We start from the raw sequence: 13,838 nt of genomic DNA on the forward strand, positions 1-13,838 counted from the left end.
CTCTTTCCAAAAGACACAGTTCCTTTGAAATCCCTCCAGCCTTGTATGGTTTGTACCAGAGATCTGGTGGCCTGCAACATTAAATTTCGAAAACCAGTTGATTTCTGTTGTTTCTTGGATCCACAGAGAGACAGGTAAGCCATTTTACTTACCTTCACTCTTAAGAGAACCATGGACACCCTCATGGCATGGATTCTTCATTTTCTTGGATTGAAAACGGTGATTGGTAGCTACAACCTGCCTGCGCAAATGTGTCTTACTGCGCACGCAACGGTCTCACGATCCATGGGAGCTTTGACTGGCTAGCAGCTTTTAAAATCATGCCTTTTATGTTCAATGAACATAAAATGAATATAAAATACATAGCTTTAGTACTTAGAAATCCATTTTAGTGCACAGCTTGTCATTTTCTAGCCTTTCTTATCCTCTGCCATTGCTCTCAACAATTTCTGAAAAATTCAAGGGAGAAGAAAAGGATAATAAGGTTAATCAAAAAAGAAACGTAGCTTCTCTTCAAGCACATTAAGGACATTAGAGGTGATTGCATATTTTATATAAACAATGAGACAACATAAAGGTGATGAGCAGGCCTTTGAACACTGTTAACATCAGGACAATTGCCACTTTTTTTATGGTATATGAAGTTACCTAGGTTCTTGCTAGTGATGAACATTGCCAAAATTTCCGTTCTTAATTTTAAAAGCCAAGAAATTGAATATTGCATATGCCAGAGTGACTGAAAAGGAATTGTACCTGAGGTTTTGGGGTTGGGAAGTGTGCATTTAACATCTATTAATAAATTTTACATCTTTTCTCAGAGAATAGGCAAGCAGAACGCCCACACTGATCCCTGGCAGACTCCACTTGACTTAGGAGCATCATGCCAGCACGGTGCATGGGGTACAGTTGCCACATGCCCAGGCTTCAGCTTGGAGCTGTGAGTCCTCAGGCTGAAATCTGAGCGTGTTTCTATGGGAAGGTTACGGTCCTCAGCCTCTGCAATGCAGCCAGCCAGTGCCTCCCTTTTTTTCCCGAGCTTCTCTGACCAACCGACCAAGTTTTACTGCTCTGGGTGATGAGCCCTGGATATTTTAGATGTCCAGCAGTGATTAAGTAATTCATTCAGGCCTTTTAACACTGTTCACAGATGGGAAGCTGCCCTGGGTGGTGAATCAGTTCTGTTCCAGTAGGGCTTCAAAGGGTCTGGTCACAGGACTGAGAAATACTATGGGAAGTGCTGGGATTAGAGCTATTGCTCTTGCTGGCAGAAAAGAAAAAAATCCCAACCCGGTGACAGTGCTGAATCACCAACACACAAGGTTGGAAGATCCTCAATGGGATATTTGGAAAAAAAATCAGGCTTAAGCAAGCGCATAAAATGGAGAAAGTAACTATTGATTTTATCAACGGGTGAATAACAGCATTTCTTTTTGCCCACACTTCTGAGCAGCAGTGAACACTGGAACCTACATGATGTGGAAAGGAGTGACTCCTGCCCCTTTTGCCTACTGCTGTTTCGATCTAAATACTTATCTCTCCTGCAGGACACTATTTAACCCTATGAACATCAGGGATTTGTTTTTAGACATCTACGAATACTAATGTAACAGTAGCTCAAGCTGCCAGCCTCAATCCTGTCAGATCAAATTGTACCACCTGGGCAATAACCTGAATGAGTTTAAACAAAGGGTTTCGCATCAACAGTACTTTCTTTAGGGGAGGTATGTGGGGAAGAGAAGGCTGGCAAACCTGCTGTAGCACCAGCCTAGGAAACCCAAACCATTACTAGTCTGTGGGACTGCTGCTCTCACCTCCTGACGGACAGCAGTAACCACCCTCCTCTTCTGTCCTTCCGTCATTGTAACTCACTGTTGAATCGCCAGGTACCACCCTTCTCCATGCTTATACTCAATGAAACCTGGACCCCAAATATTGGGAAGCTCTGTTTCTCACCCATGTCGAATTGACAATGTGTTGGGGCCCTATCACCCTCCTGGGTAGCTCTGGTGTCTGTTGTGGCTCTGCCACACGGTAGGGATTCCCACCAGGAGGTTTCCTGCAGTAAGTGGTCGTGGCTCCATTGAACAACCATTTCTGTCACCACCACTTCACTGCTGGTGGCTGCCTGTGCTCCTCCAATTGCCAAAACTCTCTTCTTTGTCAGTGGCATCGTCTACAAACACCACTACTTTCCAAATTCTTTTATTTATTTTATTTTAGGAAGAAAGAAGTGCAGTACAGCTCCTGCCTGTACCTTTGCCACAAAAAGGGAGACAGCCTTTGATGGCCTGTTTTTGTTCCACTTCACTTTCAAGGCCACAGCAGCTAACTCCGGTGGCTCCTTCTCCTAGATATTTTTACCATAATTCTCTCATTCAGATATTTTCAAATAACAATACAAAGGTATGATTCTTCATTATATGTATGTTAGTGTGTATATATATATAAACTTGTATCTATAAATGGTGTATGTGTTTAAATGGTGTGTATATATATATGGTGTGTATGTACATATGTATAAAATGGTGTACATATATGCAGAAAAGGTATGTGTCTACATGTATGTATATATGTGCATATATATTTGAAGGATATTTTAGGAAAATGCCCTAAACTATAACTTAGTTGCATGGCAAATAAGTCCTAGGTGGCCCAGTCAACAAAACTTCTCCAGTAAAGGCTGATCCCTGCTCCCTTCCCTACTTGAAGTTCATCAGGACTTTACAAGATCCACTGGACACCTCCCTGTCTTGCCAAAGGGAGGTGAACAGTAACCTTCTCTGCAAGGTGTCAGACTACAGGCTTACATATGCTTCAGAAACAGAGCCTGATCTTTCGCTGTTTGAAGCCTAAAGTTTGCAACTTGTATTAAAACTGTACTGAAGTTGGCGCTGAGAATGCCAATCTCCTGGAGCAGTAAGGAAAAGTGAGATCTATTTTTTTTTTATGTTTATCTCTCTGTTTTCATTAATACACTAACCTGTCACAACCCGATCACAGCAATCTTTACTTGAAGTAACACATTGAGCCGTATATATTTTTATCATATTACCAAAAACCTACCAATGACTCAAATATCTTCAGCATGCTAATAATGGTTTTGCCATTTGATTGCACTCCATTTCCTATCAAATAACATATTAGTGTAATTTTATAACAGGCATGAAATAACACACATATAGCTTAAAGCTGGGGCAAACATGTATTTCTCAAAATTAAGCATTCTATGAAAAATATATAAAAACTTTGATTGCAGTTAAAATACTGAAAGGGAGAGGAAGGAGAATTGGATCAAGCAGTCATTTCCAACTGATAGAGCAAAAAGCTTATTTCTGGTGGGGAACCAGTAGAATCACTTATTTCCTTGCAAGGGGTCTTGCAAATCATCCTGGCAACCACATTCTAGTACGTAGTCTCCCAGTCTGCATCGCAATCTTCTAGTACTCATATGGCTACACAAATCTTAGTTCAAAGGCAGCTAGTTGATCTGCATTTAGTTTTTTAAAAATTATTAAGAAATAACATTTTTATTAAATTAATAATTACTTGTCTTTACGATACTATATTACATCCTACTTTTTAAGCAAAATTGTATTGTACAATTTTGTTACAAAATTATTATTTTTTTTCTTGTAATGCCTTTTAACAGGGCCTCCAATAGTTGGGTAACCAATACACTTTTGAATTTGCCTGTGGTAGGGTTTATCTACAGAAGTCTCTCTTCATTCCTTCATATTCTCTGTATTGGTTAAAATTATGAACTAAGAGTGGCCACACTGGCTCAGACTGGAGGTCCCTTCAGCCCAGTATCCTGTCCTTGGCAGTAACCAGGGGAGGATGCTCAAGGAAGTATGGAAGAACAGGACAAACATGTAGAATGTTTCTCCTGTCCAATATACTTTTCAACTTTTTGTGGCCTGTAGACTCAGTGGTTTATAAGCATTTAATAACTGTTACTTGACTAAGAACCATGAGTTCTCTGAACCCATATGTTTTTAGTAGCCACGACATCCCATGAAAATGGATCCTACAGATCAATTATACTGTGTGCAAAGATATACATCCAGTTTTGTTTGCTGCATGGTAGGTTTTGTACTGGGAGATACAGAAAGGAACTTATTCCTATTCACCTTCAGCACGCTACTCATTCATTTACAGACTTCTGCCTTATCGCCCTCATTTCTCTCCAGATTACTTCCAGCATCCCAGTTTACTGAGAAATCCATGAACTTGCTCATCTTTGTAGCTCTTCTCTGAACTTCTTCCAGTTCTGTTTTCTTATTTCTGTTGTTTGTACATTTTCTGTACTCTTCCCTTTTTTGAGACAAAGCAAGCAGAACTCTGTGTAATAAACCGTGGAGCTGTGGCTTAATGTTGTTCTGCCTTATTCTCTGTACCTTCTGCTAATAACTCTTAACATTTAATTTGTTTTTTGACTGCTGTCAGGCACAGATTTGGTATTTTCATCAAAGCATTGAGAAAAAAACAAAATGGTACTTCTGAGTACATGTACATATACATATATATGTGTATAATTATGTATCTTCCTTTGCCCTCATTTCCCTGAATGATTTAGTATTATCTGAAACCTCTTACCTTGCCACATCCCCTTCTCCAGGCACATGCACATGTCCCAGCACAGATCCACGCAGAACTCACTTATGGCTTCCTCCCATTTAAAGACCTGAAAACTTATTTCTGTGCTGTGTTTCCTATTCCAACCAATTACTTGAACACGAGCCACCAGCATCCCCTGGCAGCAGAGAGGGCCAACAGCATCCGGGGCTGCATCAGCAGGAGCACAGCCAGGAGATCGGGGAGGCATTGGTTATCCCCTTCTGCTCAGCAGTCACTAGACCATATCTAGATACTGTAGCCAGTTTGGGACCCCCCAATACATGAAAGACATTGATAAACTGCACTGAGTTCAGTGATGGTCAGGGCTGGAGCAGTGTCCTTGAGGAGATCCTGGGGCAGGGGGCTTGTCCAGCCTGGGGTAGAGATGGCTTTGGGGACACCTCACATCCCAGTGCCTACGGGGAGGTCCTTGAGGAAATGGAAGTCAAACTCTCCAATCTGGTGTGCAGTGGGAGGATGAGACAATAGGCATAAATTTAATCTTCCCTGAAGTTTCACCTTTTCTGTCAACCAAAAAAGTTTTAAAACCTGTGGACTGTCTGAGCTGACTTAAAACCCAGTATGTTATGCCCATGCCTCACAGTCTCTTAAGGCTCACAAAAAATAAGTCCTTTATTTTTGAGGATTCAAAAGTCTTGGAGTCCCATTCTGAACTGCTTTTCACCTCACAATGACTTGCAATTCCCCTTTCCTGATCGTATTTGTATTCCTTGTGAATTCATGGACAAGGATAAGTAGAAGACTGACTACAGGAGACATTTTGGGCTACTTATCTGGACAGGACAAACAGGTGTTAGGCATCTCATTGGTGTGATATGGAAAAGAATAAATAAATTTATTGAACATATTATTAATTAGGCCTAAGGGTTATTCTGGAGTTGGAGAAAATAAACTAGCCATTGAAAAGTCTTGTTTTCCAATTTCCCAATTCTACCTGAACTGTAAAATATTTTGAGCATCTAATCAAATCAAAGAATCAAAAAGCATCTAGCAGATCTTCCATACTAACATCTACTAATTCATTTTTCTACTACCAATTTATTTTTCTAGAAAGAATGTTTCTCCTCTAATACAAAGATCTAATTGTTAAGACTTCAGAATAATGAAATAATGTATTTTCATTGCTCTACAACTTCTAAGGTGTAATTTTTATCAGAAATGCTTAATATTCAATCTATAGAATTAAGGACACAGCACTAGAAAGCTATAGAGTTATCCCACAGGTTTTTTTAAAGGGGCGACAATTTAGAGCAATGAATGATGCTTCAACTATGTTTACATAGAGCAACAGTCACATCTAGTGGCCATAAAGTTAATTATTTCTATATATTTTGCATGGCTAATTTGAAAGGTTGGTTTTTTTTTTTTATTCAGTATCATATGCTATTATTTTCTATTTACATTGTACACATCTTAATGAAATTTGAAATACCAATATAAGGAAGACACATATATCTGTCTATAAATATATACTTTATAATTCTGAATTATGCTAGAGCAAAAAATGCTACAACAGTAGTGGAGGGAAGAAGGAGACATTCTGAAGGCATTTGAAGATACTCATATGGGTAAAAAAAACATTTTGATTTTGGCACGGGAGGATGCCATTTGTGAATTCAGTCAAATGTAACATGTAAAATGGTAATATAGCCAGAATTATCAAGAAATGGACCTTTTTATACCCTTGAAAGCAGAAGGACCATCCTGAGGCTTGCCATATATGACAGCAAACAGACATTTGCAATGTTTTATTAAACCAATCCTTCAGGGCATGTTAGAGCATATGGACAAAAACCTTTCCTCTCTTGGCTAGCCCAGACAAGTTGCTCTTCTGGTGGAAGAGAGATCTCCCTGGGAAAAGAAAAGGAAACCCTCCCAGAGATCAAGCAGGGGCTCCACGGCCACCACTCTGAAGGACTTCGGGGAAGCTATACTACTTTCCCCAGCTCCCCTAGCACAGCCACTTACCATGGCACCTGGCCTTCCTGACTGCTCCGTGCCGGGCCACCGGTGCCTTAATTCCCAATGAGGACTGATGGGCAGCACCTAGGCCTTGAGTTCCCCAATCAAAAGATAGGATATGGCACTACAGATGGACACTTGGTGGGTAAGAAAGTGGCTGGATGGTCACACTCAAAGAGTTGTGGTTAATGGCTCAATGTCCAAGTGGCGAGCAGTGATAAGTGGCGCACCTCAGGGGTTAGTACTGGGACTGGGGCTCTTTAACATCTTTGTTGGTGACATGGTCAGTGGAATTGAGTGCACCCTCAGCAAGTATGCTGATGACACAAAGCTGTGTGGAGTGGTCGACATGCTGAAGGGGAGGGATGCCTTCCAGAGGGGCCTGGACAAGCTGGAGAGGTGGGCCTCTGCAAACCTCATGAAGTTCAACAAGGCCAAGTGCAAGGTCCTGCACATAGGTCAGGGCAATCCCAAGCACAAATACAGGCTGGGTCGAGAATGAATTGAGAGCAGTCCTGAGGAGAGGGACTTGGGGGTGGTGGTTAATGAGAAGCTCAACATGAGCCAGCAATGTGCACCTGCAGCCTGGAAGGTCACCCGTATCCTGGGCTTCATCAAAAGAATTATGGCCAGCAGGTCAAGGGAGGTGATTCTGCCCCTCTACTCCACTCTTGTGAGACTCCATCTGGAGTACTGCATCCAGCTTTGGAGTCCTCAGCACAAGAAGGACATGGACCTGTTGGAGTGGGTCCAGAGGAGGGCCACGAAGGTGATCAGAGGGCTGGAGCACCTCCCCTATGACGACAGGCTGAGAGATTTGGGGTTGTTCAGCTTGGAGAAGAGAAGGCTCGAGGGAGACCTTCTAGTGGCCTTCCAGTACCTAAAGGGGACCTACAGGAAGGATGGAGAGGGACTCTTTATCAGGGAGTGTAGCGGTAGGATAAGGGCAAACAGTTTTAAACTGAAAGAGGGTAGATTTATATCAGATATTAGAAAGAAATTCTTTATTGTGAGGGTGGTGAGACACTGGAACACGTTTCCCAGGCAAATTGTGTGTGTCCCGTCCCTGGAAATGTTCAAGGCGAGGTTGGATGGGGCTTTGAGCAACCTGGTCTAGTGGGAGGTGTCCCTGCCTATGGCAGGGAGGTTGGAAGTAGATGATCCTTAAAGTCTTTTCCAATCTAAACCATTACATGATTCTACAATGTTTCCTCCAATGCTGATCTTGTCCTCTAGCCTCTCTTCAAGGGACGATACAGGCAGAAAGGCACTCCAACAACAGTCTTACAGACAAGCGAGAAGCTGAAACAGCTGCTAACAAGAGTCAGCCATCCCAGAAAGTGATGGGAGTAAGTCCAGCCATACAGATAGATGGAGCGTTGAATCATAAGCTCTTTCACTAGCCTGTAGTTAGTGTAGTTCACCCTGCATACCGTACAGAACAACCCTGCATGGTCAGGTCTCCTTCCTGAGCCTGAGGACAGGTCTCCTTCCTGAGCCTTTCCAAGAAAGACATGCAATGCCCACTGCCTTTCAAATCATCATGAATTAAATTATTTTGGTCTACATGATATTGCTTGAAGATCCCTTCCCCAGTTTTCCTCTGCCTTATGATGAACTGGTCGATATTACCACCAGTGAAGAATCTAAGTACACGTTGAGTATTTGGGGATTTGAGGTATGGGATTTGGATAATGCATCCGGAGTATATGTTCTTGCTACAAGACTGCTAGCACTCCCGTAGAGTGCAGGTTGGTACAAACCAGCTACACCACCCTGAGAATGATATCCAGCTTTCCTGGGAGCTGGAAATAAGCCACAGAACAAGCAGAGGACAATCAAACTTCTTCCATTGTTCCTGGGAGCTCTGCATCACTCTCCAAGTTCAAAGGCATTATGGTTTCTACTACATGAAGTAAATTCAAGGGGAGCAGGTCATTCCTGGGTCAGGCATACTTTCTGGGTCAAAAGTAAAGAGAAAAGTTCTGAAACACAGAGTTTCTATTAATAAGATCAAAGTAACAGTAAAATGAGACATGCCAACGTGCATTTGTAGCATTGGCAGCATGAAAGGTTATGCTAAGACTTCTCTAATTTACTCTTTTATCTAGCTTCATTCAAAGATGACACAGAAGTCACAGTTAGCTTCGGTAGTAAATATGGCACTAGTTCAAACTGTTCTTGATAGCTCTTTTCTTAATTAGTGAATGAGGAGGGAAAGATTGTTCCTTTTAGGCTTCCGCTGAATTTGATAATGACAGTTAACAGCGTTCGCCCACCCTTGGTGCAGCATGTTGAACCGATACAAGAAGCAGCAACAGCGGGAGTTGCCTTGAGGTTCAAAAATACTTCCTGAAACCTGTCGCAGACCTGCAAATGACTGCAATTGTTTGCATTTACTTGCTCTGCAACACGAGACCGCATTGAAGAATGAAGCCACATGGGAGACACACAAACAATATATATGCAGGCCCAGAGCATATGCTAGTAGTTTTTGATATCTTGTTTGAAGTTTTTTCTCTGTTCTAAGGCATAGCACTACCTCCACGCTAAAGATACAGTAAACAGTACATAGCCAGAGATGTCATTTGTCTTGGCTGGGCATGTGTGAATATGCTTACGAATCACCAGAGCTACCCAAGACACCCAAGCTTCTCACACAGCCTTTAGTTGAGCTCCATTATTATGAAGTCATATTTTAAAAGCTTATTTTAAACTTTATCATTTTAAACTTATTTTAAACTTTATTATTATGAAGTCATATTTTAAAAGCTTATTTTAAACTTTATCACACATGACTGGCATTAGCTGCAACAATCCACAGAAAAAAATCCTGCTTAATTTTTAGTGCATGTACACATTTTTTCACCTGACCTTACATCAGGGGAGAGATTATGAAGCGTAGGATACGTTTCTACTTATCAGTTACTCTGTTCTCAGTTGGTTTATAAGGTGAAGCCTTGGTTTCATACACTGTATTTTTCACTTAAGCTTTCAGGCTTTGTCTTTTAGTACAAGAGCTGTAGAGCTTTAAGTAGAGCTGTACTCTGAACCACGGGGGCCAACTGGCCCTGACATATCTCAAATTCAGGATATTCTTTATCACACCATTAAGAAACATGAACAGCTTTTAGTTCTGAATGTTTGCTGCCCTCAAGAGGAGAACTTTAACAAATATCTAATTCATTATATTATTAAAAGCAATGTCTGACGAGTGTTGGTTTTATGTTTTGCAAAACAAAAACACATCCCAGCCATTATATCTCCAGCTGACTGGAGTTTGCAGAGTCTGAAACACTTAACTTTAGAGTTATTAATATTTTTAAACCAGATGAAAAGAAGAAATATACACTGCAGAGCTGTAACGCCACAAACAACAATATATAGTCTCAAGGGGAGACTAAATATGTATTTGGAAGACAGACCCATGTAAGGTTACTAACTAAACGAGCCTCATCAGGTTCAGGAAGTCCCCTGAGCTGAAAATAGTAGAAGTTTAGGAGATTACTCACAAACATCATTTATGTTTGCTCAGATCTTACTCCTCCCTTGGCGTCCGCTAATGGGCTTCGCTGGGAGACAGGATACTGGATCAGATGGGCCCATCAGCCACTCTTAGGTTCTGATATACAGTCTTCAAGTATTGGTTAAGTAATCTAGGAAAATACTCTGAGGAGCCCAGTGTCCTCATTATCTCCTGGAAGGAGCTCTGCAGCTCTTCAAAAAGGGTATTTCCTGGAAGCAGTCAAAAACTTTCCAGGGTTTCTCCGTGGTTTGTTTATTTAGCAAAACTCTACCAATGGATTTACAAATTTCTTTGAAATTCCTATTTATCCACATCTTTGTCTTTCTGGGAAAACTGAAGAGTAACTAAAAATGGAATTAGAGAACAACTTAAGAAAAACATGCAAACAAAGAAATAGTTTGAGTATTTAAGTTAAAAAATAATCTGATTAATTTCAGGTATCATTCAAGCCTTCTTTTGTGAAATACTCTCCTTAATTGCTAGATATTCTTTTAGCTTTGTTCTCGTCAAGAAATTCCATTAAAGGCTTATATGCCATATACAGTTAGCACAGAGAATGTGCCTATGATACTGTTTAGCTGCTGTTGGGGATCTCAACAGCAAATGTTGTACCAGATGTCTGCACCTGCACATAAAACACTGGAGGTTGACACAACAGTACCAAAAAAGTCAAGAACAGGATAGATTATTCTGTTCTTTGTCACCCAATGGAAAACAGAAAACAAAAGCCCATTACCTCGTACAGGACCTTGTAATTTTCTCCTGTGCTTCTTTTTCTCTTCTCAGTCCAGGTTGTCACATAACTGCCTCTATGACCCTGAAGAAAGACAGCAATATCCCCGCTGGGGGCTACTAATGTGTTCAAGTAGTCATTAAAAAAAAAAAAAAAGGAAATTACTTACAAGATGTAAAAAGTTGCTACAAGTTGTCACTAGTTGGTATGAGGTTTGTAGCTGCCTCTGTTTTAAAACGGAGGTAAACTTTCCCTGAGTACTTGTGCCACTGCATGGTGCCCAACAACAAAGAAAGATTTAGCGGGGCATATGGACACCACTGTCTTCAAGGAAAGAGCTGCTCCTGCTTGGAGAGATTTCTCACAAAAAGATACCCCTAGATTAAAGGAAATTTACAGCAACCTCTCTTACCTTGATGCAGAGTTCTTTTTCTTCTCTTTCAGGACAAGATGGCACTTAAAGCACATTCCTTAATCCGGACTACTGGAATGCAATAGCTGCTGCCCATTTCTTATTCACATAAGCTAAAGAAAGACCCTTGGTGTTCAGGTTTGTCCCTTAGAGACAAGAGCTAGAATGTCAGAGCTCAGATCATGTCTCTATTTTAGTTCAGGCTCATCAATAATAAAAAGCATTGCCAAATGATGTTGTAAAAGTGGTTACAGGAAAAACTGGAAATATTCCTAGTTTGCTTATTGTGTAGTTTCTAAGAAAATATATTCTCAAATGCCTCACATATTTACTTCTAAATGAACAAAGCGTTTCTCAGACAGAAGATTCTGAGTCCCATTATAGGGAATATGTAAATATTTCGTATATGTATGCAGACACGTGATACATATTTCAGCATTTCTAAGGTGGAGCTTTAGAGTTTAAGCAGATGTAGGAAATCTTCAGAAACCGCTTGTAAGGATGTATGATTTATATTCCATCATAAATAAGCATGAATTGCTGTACTTAAATCTGTAATAGCGTGTGCTGGTTTTGGTTGGGATAGAGTTAATTTTCTTCACAGTAGCTCCTATAGGATATGTTTTGGATTTGTGATGAAAAGAGTGTTGATAACACAGGGTGTTGATGTTTTAACTGTTGCTGAGCAGTGCTTGCACAGCATCAAGGCCTTTTCTGCTCCTCACACCACCCCACCAGTGAGTGGGCTGAGGGTGCACAAGGAGTTGGGAGGGGACACAGCTGGGACTGCTGACCGCAACAGACCAAAGGGATATTCCATACCATATGACAACATACTCAGCATATAAAGCTGGGGGAAGAAGAAGGAAGGGGGGGACATTCGGAGTTATGGAGTTTTGTCTTCCCAACTGTTACACATGATGGAGCCCTGCTTTCCTGGAGATGGCTGAACACCTGCCTGCCCATGGGATGCAGTGAATGAATTCCTCATTTTAATTTGCTTGTCCATGCGGCTTTTCCTTTACCTATTAAACTGCCTTTATCTCAACCCATGAGTTTTCTCACTTTTATCCTTCTGATTCTCCCCCCCCCCCCATCCCAGCGGGGGGAAATAAGCGAGCAACTGTGTGGTGCTTAGTTGCTGGCTGGGGTTAAACCATGACATGGTGTAACTTGCACAGGAGTATTTGCATTCATAAATTTAAAATGCAACAAAGCTATGGTGTCTTACAAAATTCGACTAATTAAAAGCCTAAAAACCCCAAAGTGACTTTCATATAACAAAATAAACACTGTTGCAATGCCGACTGCTTTAGCAATCACCCTATTAATACAGTATTCATGTGAGTGCAGACATTTAATGCAACAAAAATCAGTGTGAAACCACCTGGATGAAGAAGGTGATACCTATATTAAAACCCATTTTGATCATTTGCATTCATTATCTCATAGATTGTTCTCCTGCACTCACATGTTCACCCACAGCAAGATGTGTGTGTCCCAGTGGTGTGGCCAGTTTCACTTATACATGACACAAGGGACAAGGGACATCAGCTATCAACCCCTAACTAAACCTCTTGGACTTCTCTTGCTGACAATGGGGTTTAGACATAGGTTTTATTCAGTTTGTGAGTCAGTTGCTATGGCATGAACTTTTGCCTCAGAATCTTGCTTAAAGTTTTCACCCCCATAAACTTGGGAAGGTTGCTACCTGTGGTCTGTGTACCCTCATTGGGGCATCTTTCTGGCTGCTACCTTGCTGCCATCCTCCTGTTACCAGAGTTCAAAACTTCGGCTTAAGTGTCATCACGCTGTGGCCCCATCAGAGCTCAGGCCTTCTGGTCTTGCTGTAAACAACGCATTCCTTGGTGTTCACCCCTTTGACTGATGCTAACCATGTCCATGGTTATCAGTATATGATGGTCTTCAACCTTTGCTTGGTATTGTTTCTGCTGGTGCCTTTACATATTTCCATCCGTAATTCATTCTACTAATCTTTGTATTTCTATTACAAATCTCTGCATGTTATGGAAAAAGAATGCATGTCCAGGAAAAAGGCTCAACTCTGTTTTGAGCTTCAGAAAAACCTGGAAAATGAATCCACATCCTCACCTCTAGAAATAGCAAGTATATGTTTATTTTCAGCAATTCCTTTGCTCATTTCTGCAGCATAATTAAAGAAGGCCCCACAGGCCTTCATGCATCTGTCCTCCGCTGATGAAGGCATGGCTGTCTTGGTTTCATTCATGTTCTTAAACAGAACATATTACCTTGGCTTTGAATGCTCTCAAGCTGAAAAGCGGATCATGGAGGCCACATTTGCTGTATCCTCATCATTCTGTGTTATACCATTCCAAACCTAAGCTGTGAGTTAATGAGAGAATTACGTTCTCTCATTCCTTTAAATGTCTGTCTCATCACCCCCATGTGTGGCAAAAAATGCATGTCTAATTTTCTTAGGGAAGATAAGTTTCTAGAGAAAGTCACTCTGTAATTGGAACACAACCTCCAATGATTCGGGGGATTCTGAATTAGGAATTCAGGGAAGGAATGCTTCCTATACAGTC

This window comes from Charadrius vociferus, unplaced genomic scaffold (genome assembly GCF_000708025.1).
Source record: "Charadrius vociferus isolate BGI_N301 unplaced genomic scaffold, ASM70802v2 scaffold180, whole genome shotgun sequence".
NCBI lineage: Eukaryota > Metazoa > Chordata > Aves > Charadriiformes > Charadriidae > Charadrius > Charadrius vociferus.